The sequence below is a fragment of the Salmo salar genome, chromosome ssa18, assembly GCF_905237065.1.
Source record: "Salmo salar chromosome ssa18, Ssal_v3.1, whole genome shotgun sequence".
NCBI classification, from domain to species: domain Eukaryota; kingdom Metazoa; phylum Chordata; class Actinopteri; order Salmoniformes; family Salmonidae; genus Salmo; species Salmo salar.
This window is the reverse complement of record NC_059459.1, coordinates 58,047,359-58,059,346: the sequence shown is the minus strand read 5'-3', so window position 1 is coordinate 58,059,346 and position 11,988 is coordinate 58,047,359. Positions and strand designations below refer to the sequence as shown.

General features: G+C 43.8%; 1 non-coding gene across 1 annotated transcript; it reads left to right on the top strand.

Annotated features, from left to right (window-relative positions):
* Nucleotides 1-2,716: 2,716 nt before the first annotated feature.
* Nucleotides 2,717-8,736, top strand: zbtb4 (zinc finger and BTB domain containing 4). Its single transcript, XR_001322167.2, has 3 exons — nt 2,717-3,310; nt 7,583-7,690; nt 8,195-8,736. It is a non-coding gene; the product is annotated as a zinc finger and BTB domain containing 4 (transcript).
* The last annotated feature ends 3,252 nt before the right edge of the window (nt 8,737-11,988 follow it).

The following is an 11,988-nucleotide window of genomic DNA, read 5'->3' as shown; positions in this document are numbered from 1 at the left end:
TACAGGGTGGCATTTAATTTTCGTTTTGAAAATTTAGTTAACTACCTGACTCAGTTATTTATCCACATGTTGCGTGGTCTGTTAGCTGGCTAGCTAACCGAGTTGTAGACATGGTCAAACCACTATGGCCATGGTTTTGTCTGTCACTGTCAGAGCAGATAACAACTCATGACATTTCCTGTTAATATCTTCAATATATGTACAAATATTTAATAGGATACTTGACTATTTACACGAATATTTGTTTCCCTGTCAGTATTGCTTGCTAGTAACAATAGTTACCAAATTGCTAACTTTGTACATTCGTTGGAACCTCGTCTCAACATGGCGGTGTTGTGACTGGTGCTTCTTGTTGGCAAGAAAAATGGAGTCTTGTTAAGTACCAGCTAACTTGAAAGTTTGCCTTCACCAGAATGTAATGAGCATGCCTTGAAAAGAGTTGAAGATCGATTGTGTAACGTTCGATTGCTTCATGTTGGCTAGTCAGGTAATGTATACATTGAGTTTAATCAAGTAAAGTGCTTGATTTTCTCAGTTTCACAAATTGCCTGTTTCCACAGTGCATATAGTTAGCTTCTTGTTATCCTGTCTTGTCAACAAGCTTGCATGCCAATTTTGTTTGTTCTACATGTTGCAAAAGTTAGGCTATATTTCAACTATAAGTTCCAGACTAATCAACAAGTAGCCTACTTCACTAGGCACCAGAGGTGTTTTCACTATAGCCTGTTACACAATATAATAATCTTGTTAGATCTGGAGTTGGACCAAGGACAGCTACAGTAGACATTGTTCACACAACTCGAGCTACAGCACATTTCCCCAATGCCAAGAGGGCTTTATCAAAAAATACAGTTTATACCCTACAGCGCCTAAATATATTTTAGAATGTTCTCCCTTTGCTTTAACCAGTTTTTGGTGTGTTCTTGCTTAAATATGTAGCCTTACATGGATGCAGGAGGGTTTTTAGAGAAGAGAAAGTATGTTTAAAAGGGCAGTACTACAGATACGATAACATTGCGCTATACTTGTTTATTTTTATTAAACTTGGCAAGTCAGTTAAGAACAAATGGTTATTTACAATGACGGCCTAACCCGGACGAAGCTGGGCCAATTGTGCACCGACCTATGGGACTCCCGATCACGGCCAGTTGTGATACAGCCCGGGATCGAACCCAGGGTCTGTAGTGATGCCTCTTGCACTGCAACGCAGTGCTTTAGACCGCTGCGCCACTTTGGAGGCCCGGAAACTTTAAACTGCATGTCAATTGGCAAATACATTTCTAAGGGACTTAGAAACTACAGCTCCTTAAGTGTTAATGGTGGTTGCTAATGTACCCCTCATAGTTATTGTTTAGATGACATTAACTGATTGTAGCTATTTTCTTGTTTAAAGTAATAAAGAAATTGAAGTTACTTCTTGACTCTGTTTATGTATTTGGGAAACTGAATGGTTTTCGCCATTATGAACATGCCTCTTTGCCCTCATCTTTTCTTTGGCAGACTAGCCACGACAGAGGAACACAGTTCTCAAGTTCCCACTGGGAAGCTGTTGTAGATCAGCTGTATCCTTATTACTCCCAAGCACTTGGGTTAGGATGTTGCTTTTGATTTCTTCTATGTTATCCACATATTAGAGATTCCTGTTGGCCATATCATTGTGATCTGTTTATTTACAAGTCAATGTTTGTTAATGGTGCTGTCATACAAAAGCACTTATCAGCTTTTTGGCTCCCGCTTGTGGTCTACAATGCAAATGGCATGCTTTTTTTGCTCAACAGTTCAAGTGCACAAATGTCCCCTACCTGCTCTCAGCCCCCTCTACTGGCAACAAGACAAGTGACATGGTGGGAAATGGCAGCAATAACAGCTGTACGTCAGCAGCTTAGGATAATATGTATCATTCGATGCCTAGTTTGCCTACATTCAAAACCGTTTACCTGGTCATTATACTGTACATTAATGTTGATTCATCAGCACCATCCCTCTTGAATGGAGGTTATAAAGCATTTCTCTGTCAATGGATTTTAATGTCTTTGGTTGTCATTGGATATAAGCCCATCTTAGTTCAAATTTGATGTTTAGCCATATAGAAGGGCCCACACCAATCTACCATGTGAAGACTGATCTGTGAGTATGGGTGACAACATGTTTAATACCTCTCCCATCACATGTTATTTGTGTGTCTAACACTACATTTGAGTGGGGCATAGTGTTCTCAGTGGGATGTACATGGGTCTACCTGTTTTTGTCTTTGTGAGTTTGGTTTATGTGGAGATAGATGCCCTTATTCAGAGGGAGCTCTCGTTTGGTGATGTCAGTGTATGCCTGGCAATGCATGTTTTGTGTGAGCAAGTGATTTTTTTTTTTTTAACAAGGTGGTTCTGCGGAGTATGGCCGAGGGAGCCCAGGAGGACTATTTTAGATTTTTTTTAAACTCCTTTAACTTCCATTTCTTGCAATCTAGAGCAAACAAATATTGCCTTCTATGATGACAAAGTAAAAAAAAACTATGGCATAGCCAGTCCACAAGATGGCGTAACGCCTCTTACGTTGTTTACATTTTAGTGGGGGCATTTTTTTTTTTTACATTTGGTGCGTCCTAGTGGCGCAGCGGTCTAAGGCACTGCATCGATTCCGGGCTGTATCACAACCGACCGTGATCTGGAGTCCCCATTGGGCGGCGCACAATTGGCCAAGCGTCGTCTGGGTTAGGGGAGGGTTTGGCCGGGGTAGGTCGCCAGTGTAAATAATATATTATCATTAACTTACTTGCCTATTTAAATAAAGGTTAAATTAAAAAAAAAATGTGCGAGGGAGAACCCTGGAGCTGAGCGTGTCCTCCATAGCACAGTAAGAGCCTATTTATGCTTTATCCAAAACGTGTTCGGAGGCACGGTATGGATGGTGTGACGCAATTGCGAAGTCTCTGGAGGCAGGCAGAGGCCAAATTGAGCTCTGTAATGTTCGCCGTGCGCTTCTCAAATGTTGTAACGATGCGGAGGGCTCTGTACAGCAACGCATTGACATGATTGGTTAACGGTAAGTGGGGGCGGGAGGTCCTGTATAAACACAAACTCACTTCCTTGACAACTTCCTTCACAACAGCTCAACAGAAAAACAGCTCTGCGAAGCGCAATAATTATAAATGCCCAGACTTCTGCAGTGGCCATATCACGGTAAATGCTGCACGACCAATTGCAGACGTCAGAATGACCACGCAGCCCCTTTAATGGGGGAGGGAGCCGTTACTCCACTTTGACACAGAGATTCTGGACCCTTATTTAAACATCCTTCCTGTCTGCGACGGAAGGTAAGAGACATTGGAGATGTGCTAGATTATGTGGCTTTTCTCACCGCCTTGGCCACTGATGTCCCAGCTACAAATGCACCTGTAATGCAGGCCTATAATTCGTGGACTTGGTTTGCTGTGTTTATCCTTGTCTGTAACACTTTAAAGGTACGCATAAAGCATCCCGCCTAAAAACAAAATTACATGCTTTGTGTATACCATGCTAAGGTTGTTCCATCAGACCACTGAGTAAAATATGGATAAACAAATAAAATATCAGTCCTGTTGCGTGTGTCTGATTTCTCAGCCAGGTTTCTAAATCAAGCGCGAATTCACGACAAAGCAGTAAAATCAAATGTATTTATATAGCCCTTCATACATCGGCTGATATCTCAAAGTGCTGTACAGAAACCCAGCCTAAAACCCCAAACAGCAAGCAATGCATGTGAAAGAAGCACGGTGGCTAGGAAAAACTCCCTAGGAAAAACTCCCTAGAAAGGCCAAAAACCTAGAGAGGAACCAGGCTATGAGGGGTGGCCAGTCCTCTTCTGGCTGTGCCGGGTGGATATTATAACAGAACATGGTCAAGATGTTAAAATGTTCATAAATGACCAGCATGGTCAAATAATAATAATCATAGTAGTTGTCGAGGGTGCAACAAGCACATCCGGTGAACAGGTCAGGGTTCCATAGCCGCAGGCAGAACAGTTGAAACTGGAGCAGCAGCACGGCCAGGTGGACTGGGGACAGCAAGGAGTCATCATGCCAGGTAGTCCTGAGGCATGGTCCTAGGGCTCAGGTCCTCCGAGAGAAAGACAGAAAGAGAGAATTAGAGAGAGCATATTTAAATACACACAGGACACCGGATAAGACAAGAGAAATACTCCAGATGTAACAGACTGACCCTAGCCCCCCGACACATAAACTATTGCAGCATAAATACTGGAGGCTGAGACAGGAGGGATCAGGAGACACTGTGGCCCCATCCGATGAAACCCCCGGACAGGGCCAAACAGGCAGGATATAACCCCACCCACTTTGCCAAAGCACAGCCCCCACACCACTAGAGGGATGTCTCCAACCACCAACTTACCGTCCTAAGACAAGGCCGAGTATAGCCCACAAAGATCTCCGCCACGGCACAACCCAAGGGGGGGGCGCCAACCCAGACAGGAAGACCCCGTCAGTGACTTAGCCCACTCAAGTGACGCACCCCTCCCATGGACGGCATGGAAGAACACCAGTACGCCAGTGACTCAGCCCCTGTAATAGGGTTAGAGGCAGAGAATCCCAGTGGAGAGAGGGGAACCGGCAAGGCAGAGACAGCAAGGGCGGTTCGTTGCTCCAGCCTTTCCGTTCACCTTCACACTCCTGGGCCAGACTATACTTAATCATAGGACTTACTGAAGAGATAAGTCTTCAGTAAAGACTTAAAGGTTGAGACTGAGTCTGCGTCTCTCACATGGGTAGGCAGACCATTCCATAAAAATGGAGCTCTATAGGAGAAAGCCCTACCTCCAGCCGTTTGCTTAGAAATTCTAGGGACAATTAGGAGGCCTGCGTCTTGTGACCGTAGCGTACGTGTAGGTATGTACGGCAGGACCAAATCGGAAAGATAGGTAGGAGCAAGCCCATGTAATGCTTTGTAGGTTAGCAGTAAAACCTTGAAATCAGCCCTTGCCTTAACAGGAAGCCAGTGTAGGGAGGCTAGCACTGGAGTAATATGATCAAATTTTTTGGTTCTAGTCAGGATTCTAGCAGCCGTATTTAGCACTAACTGAAGTTTATTTAGTGCTTTATCCGGGTAGCCGGAAAGTAGAGCATTGCAGTAGTCCAGCCTAGCAGTAACAAAAGCATGGATAAATTTTTCTGCGTCATTTTTGGACAGAAAGTTTCATTATTTTTTTTTTTTTTACCTGCAAGGATTCAATTGCGATTACATGATCCCCAAAAATTCAGCCCGCTCTGATAATATCAGTACCTAACAGAGCAAGTGGTCAAGCATAAATGTTTAGCTTCCAACTCAATTAAAAAAGACCCTGCGGTCTTAAGTGTATATACACTGGCCCTGCTGTTTCGTAATAAAATGCATCATGACGTTGGCTAAGAGGCACGCTCTCGCTTGTTAAAAAAATATCAGCGGAACAAGTGAGCACTTTTCTTGAAAGGCATTCCAGTGGGAGAGCAGGGAATGTCCTGTTCCCTTTACTGTTTGTTTTGATGATGTTGCCAAGTGGCTCCATCTTTTATGCGTCCCTTTTTATCATCCATCTATCCCTCCAGCTCAAACCTCTGTCTCATGTGGGCATATTTTTCTAGGGATGTTGGCGTCCTTTGGCAAACTAATCTAATAATCTAAGACGCTTCGATATTTAACGGTCCAAGTCTGACATACTTTTTAGAGGACGCACAGATAGCTTTTGGAGGAGATTCACACACATGATCGAACTTTGTGTGAAGGCTTTAGGAGCCTCTTCCTCTCCCAGAACTATCTGAGGTGCTAAATTAATTACACTGGATCCCACCTCCCGTCGCAATCGGTTTAGTTTTAATCTGGGTTCCGCTCGGCGCCAGCCAAATCTGGCCCCAGCAGCACCACCGAGTCCTACTATCCTCCCCCAGAGGACTGGCTCTGGCCATCTCTCCCTCTCTCGGGTCTGTCTATCCTTCACGCCCTGCCCTTTCCCTAATTCTCTTGACCTCCCTTTTTTTGTTTTGCTTCCTCACTCCCTTACCTCCTCCCCTCTCCCTAATTCTCCCTCCCTCATTGCCTCTTTCTCATGTCCTCTGCCCTCTCACTCGCCCCCTTACCACCTCCATTCACCCCTATTCTCCCCCTCTCTTCTCTGCCCCCCTCTCTCATACTGATCTGTAGAGACTACCACATGCTGGCTGCAGGCTCTCCCCTTGCCCCACCACTGTTCCAATTTTTTTTTTTTGAATCTTTCTCTTTTAGTTTCTTTGCTCTGCCTCTGTAGTGTTTTCCCTGGCACGGTGCCGAAGCCTCTGACCATCTGCCTCTCTTTCTTTCTCACTTTTCCTTTCTCGTTCCCTTTCTTTTCCCTCTCTCCCGAGTCAACGGTATTATCATAGTGCTTTTTGTCCTTTATTACTGGGGAATGATTTGATTTTGTCTCACCCTCCGTGTTCCTCCCTCACACGCTCCCTCTTTTTTTATCGCTGTCCCTTACGGCCATTCTCGCTCTCTCTGCCATAGCTCTCTTAAAGAGACATGGTGGAAGAGAAGGGATGTTGACACCACTCTGAAAAACAATGCCATCTTAGGAACAGGAAGTATCATACGCCCGGAGTGCAGCGCTACCGGCACGCCTGCTACACAGTCAACATACAGCCACTTCCTCCGCACCACTGAACACCAGTAAAACAACCCTCTCTGAAAAATATGACCTCCTCCCTCACCACTAACCCTCCTCCCAGCTATCCTGAACCTACACAACAGGCTAGTCATCCCTTCACCAAATTCTCTCTTGTGTACACTCTTTCTCCCTACTTCCCCCTCCCTCCAACTCTCTTTGCCATTACGGCATGCCTGGGTAGCTGCCTAGAGATGAAGAAGCTAATTAATTTGATTTAGCAGTTCTTTCCCTGGCAGTGGAAAAACCAACCCCCTCCCCAACACCAACACCACCACCACCCCAAACCGTATCAGGCACCCCTCCCAGATGATTTTCCACCCATCTTATCCAGTCTCTTTTGGCAGCATTTCCTTTCCTTTTTCCCTCGAAGCAAGCAAGCGTGCATGCATTTTAGGTTTGCTCTTGGTTGCATATTCAACTAAAGCTAGTCACTATCCTCTAGTAACCTCCATTCAGTGTTGTTCAGCTCTAATTTTCCAGATTTCACTGGCGCAGGTTGTGTTACTTAACGCTAGCTGTGTTGGCGCAGACACAAGGCCTGCTCAGCGCTCACACAAGCGTGCTGGCTCTGGCCCTATTCATTCACCGTGGGGATATGAATCACTTAGTAGCCATTTAGTGCTAAAACTCCATTTCCGTCATCTGATATTCTAATGTATCCACCCGCCACAGTCACCCGCTGTGACACACTGCTGCTTCTGGGGCATCTGCCGAGCATACGCAGTTAATCATGTGACAGACATCATGTGCGCAGTTAATCATGTGCATTTGTACAAGACTATGTATTTGTGTGTTTAATAGTTCCAGAATGTGTCTGCATGTGGTGCACAGGAGTGTGTCTGCAAGTTTGCTTGTATGCAGTTGTGGATGTGCAAGTATAGCAATTGATTTTCTTATAACGTTTTCCTGTCTGCAGGCCAGAGCGAATGGCCGGCCACCTGACCCCTTCGTGGAGCGACTCCACTTCCTGTTCCCCTGACCTTTAAACCTGAGGTCAACACCTCTGGACTTACCACTTAAGCAGGTCAGTCTCTCTAGGTTTTTTTTGATTATATTCCTTCTCTAGGCTTCAGTAAACTTGGAATTCAAGGCTGCAAGTTAAATTATTGTATATGCAGCAGCACCCGCTTAGGTATCAGTATCTGGACCAGTATCGGTTATGGCGGTTTCAAGCAGGACTCTGATGAGACCAAGTTCTATTTAATACATTGTCAAGCGCTGGTGAATGAATGAGGCCCGCTCACTGTTGAAATCAATTACACTGTTGAAAGTATTCAATAGTTTTCAGGTCCCTATTTTTCAGTCTTACCGTCAAACTCAATAACCATTTAACAATTAAGAGAAAATATATTTTTGTTGTTGTTTTATAGATTGTAAACCGAAACACCCAACATTTCTTTGTTCTCGCGCTGTTATCAATACATTTACTTTCAAGACTTGTTTGTCAAGTGTTTCTAAAACAATGCTTTTCCCTATTAACGGTAAATGGTTTTGAATGTAGCACTCCGTAATGCCTCTGATTTCCCAGCAAGATGGCTTCCTTGGCGCTTCCATCGTTGCGCATTCAGATGTGTGTGTCGCTTGGTAGCACAGCATGAAAAGCTATGATCACGTTTGGGCAAACGCCCATGAATAGGGACGGCTGGACGACGGGACTCCCTCTGAATACAGAGTTGGGGGGGCTGGCCGCCACTGCCACGGGACACTGCACACATGTGTGGGACTGGTTGGCCACACTCCAGTTACGTGAGTGTGTGTGCGCGCACACACCCCTCACTGTTATGACGGCCAATATTACCCACCCCTCCCAACTCTCATACACACATGCACTTTATGTGCCACATACACATGTTCCCTGTCACAAGCACACTCACACTCTGTCCCCCACACACTCGCTCTCTTTCTCTCTCTCCGTTGGTGAAAAAGTGCATTGGAGGGGAGGAAAAAAAGCAACAAAGTTCCTGCAGAGCCGGAGAGGTCACAGCAACAACACCCAATCCCAGCTCTGTTCCCATGGAGACAAGTGTGCTAGTATACAATGGGGGAGGAGCAGGAGGGAGTGGAGGGGAGGGGAGGGAGTGGTGGCAAGGGGGGGGGGGTTGCTGCTGTGTATGTGTCAGCAGTGTAAGAGGATGGGGAAGTAGGTTATGTGTGATGGCTGTAAAGTTCTGAACATTCTTCTCTCCCCCCACCCCCACTCTCCTGCCCCTCTCTCTTTCTACTGAACCCCCCCCCCCCTCCCCCTGTTGAGAAGCAGAGCAGTCTGGGGTAGTTAGTTAGAGATGTGGGGTATGTGGAATGCCATTGATTTTTGTCTCATGTGGAATTGTAAGAAGTTAGTCAGGGCCAAGATGGCGGTGGTATCCCGTCTAACAAGTAACGTTTCCAGAACATAAGATTCGTGCTGTTTTTGACTGGTTCCCATTTGGTTGTGAGATAACATTTGTCAAGTCAGGGGTGTATTCAATATGTCTTGCAACGGAAACCATTTACCGTTTTAAGAACCAAATGGATGCAATCATAATGAAACTGGGAGGGACCTCTCTGAATTTGTCAAATAGGAACTCGTTTTTGTTGCAGAACGTTTTCCGATTGGAGTAAACGGTTTCTGTTGCAAAACGTTTTCCAGCAGACAAAACGTTTTGCAGCAGAATCAGCGTAATAAATACACCCCTGCGTTGTATTCACTAATGCACACTAGCAAAACATTTGCAGTGGAAATGATAGGTTCTTGTTGTAGAATTTAGCTTTTGAAAGTATCCCAAAGTGGGATTCAAATTAATTTAATTGTCATTTTTTTGTCAACGATCTTTGTCCACTACTGCCAAAGTGGAAGATAAATTCTAACATTTTGTAAAAAAGTATGAAAAATAAAATACATCTTGATAAATATTCACACCGCTGAGTCAATACATGTTAGAATCACCTTTGGCAGCGATTACAGCTGTGAGTCTTTCTGGGTAAGTTTCTAAGAGCTTTCCACACCTGGCTGTGTAGCATTTGCCCATTTATTCTTAAATTCTGCAGGCTCTGTCAAATTGGTTGCTGATCATTGCTAGACAAACATTTTCAGGTCTTGCCATAGATTTTCAAGCAGATTTAAGTCAAAACTGTTACTCGGCCACTCAGGAACATTCACTGTCTTCTTGGTAAGCAACTACAGTGTAGATTTGGCCTTGTGCTTTAGGTTATTGTCTGGTGGAAAGCAGACAACCAAGTTTTCCTTTAGGATTTTGCCTGTGCTTAGCTCCAATCCGTTTCTTTTTTATCCTGAAAAACTTCCCAGTCCTTTACGATTACAAGCATACCCATAACATTATGCAGCCACCACTATGCTTGAAAATATGGAGAGTGGTACTCAGTAATGTATTGTGTATTTGCCCCAAATATAACACTGTTTTCAGGACAAACTTAATTGCTTTGCCATATTTTTTTGCGGTATTACTTTAGTGCCTTGTTATAAACAGGATGCATGTTTTGGAATATTTTTTTATTCTGTACAGGCTTCCTTTTCACTCCATCAATTAGGTTAGTATTGTGGAGTAACTACAATGTTGTTGATCCATCCTCAGTTTTCTCCTATCAGAGCCATTCAACTCAAACTATTTTTTAAAGTCACCATTGGCCTCATGATTTCCTTCCTCTCCGGCAACTGAGTTAGGAAGGACGCCTGTATCTTTGTAGTGACTGGGTGTATTGACACAACATCCAAAGTGCAATTAATAACTTCACCATGCTCAAAGGGATATTACATTTTTGCTTATTTTTTTTTACTCATCTACCAATAGGTGCCGCCCTTTGCTAGCCATTGGAAACATCCCTGGTCTTTGTGGTTGAATCTGTGTTAGAAATTCACTGCTCGACTGAGGGACCTTACAGATAATTGTATGTGTGGGGTACAGCGATCAAATCACATTTTATTTTTCACTTGCGCCGAATACAACAGGCTTACAACACCTTACAGTGAAATGCTGACTTACAAGCTTTTAACCAACAATGTTTTAAGAAAAATAAGTATTAAGTAGAAAATAAAAGTAACAAATAATTAAACAGCAGTAGTAAAATAACAAGCAAGGCTATATACAGGGGGTACCGGTACAGAGTCAATGTGCGGGGGCACCGGTTAGTTGAGGTAATATGTAGAGTTAAAGTGACTATGCATAGATAATAAACAGAGAGTAGCAGCAGAGTAAAAAAGGGGTCTGGGTAGCCCTTTGATTAGCTGTTCAGGGGTCTTATGGCTTGAGGGTAGAAGCTGTTAAGAAGACTTTTGGATCTAGGCTTGGCGCTCCGGTACCGCTTGCCGTGCGGTAGCAGAGAGAACAGTCTGACTAGGTTGCGGTAGTCATTCAAAAATCATGTTAAACTGTTATTGCACACAGTGAGTCCATGCAACTTATTATGTGACTTGTTAAGCAAATATTTATTCCTGAACTTATTTAGCCTTTCCATAACAAAGGGGTTGAATACTTATTGACTCAAGACATTTCAGCTTTGCGTTTTTAATTCATTTGTAAAAAAAATAAAATAAATAAATACAATGACATAGTTCTCTGGGCCTCTGTAGCTTAGTTGGTAGAGCACGATGCTTGCAAGGCCAAGATAGGGGGGCGGCAGGTAGCCTAGTGGTTAGAGCATTGGACTAGAAACCGAAAGGTCAGCTCGGGGAGTCGATCTTGCAACAAGGTAAAAATCTGTCATTCTGCCCCAGAACAAGGCAGTTAACCCACTGTTCCTAGTTCGTCATTGAAAATAAGAATTTGTTCTTAACTGACTTGCCTAGTTAAATAAAGGTAAAAAATATATATATCAATTGTGGGTTCAATTCCCGGGACTACCCTTACTTAAAAAAATGTACGCAAGCATGACTAAGTCGCTTTGGATAAAAGCATCTGTTATATATTATCATTCCACTTTGGAATTATGAGGTATTGTGTGTTGGCCAGTCCCCAAAAAATCTAAATTAAACAATTTTAAAATTCAGGATGGAAAAACAGCAAACTGTGGAAGAAGTCAAGGGGTGTAAATACTTTCTGAAGGCCCTGCATACCCTCCCCGCTTCGGTCTCTTTTCTTCCATTTGGTTCCTAGTAAATTATTTATTTATTTATTTTACCAGGTAAGTTGACTGATCTTTTTGACATAAACAAACACGGCAAGGCCAAGCCGGTTTCTGTTGGCTGTCAATCAATCAATCAATCAATCAATCAATCAATCAATCAATCAATCAGTCGTACAGCAGGGTCGAGTTGGCCTTAGGGTCATACACACACACTAGCAGTGAACCCGAAACACACACCTGATTTTTGTCGCCATCGCTCGC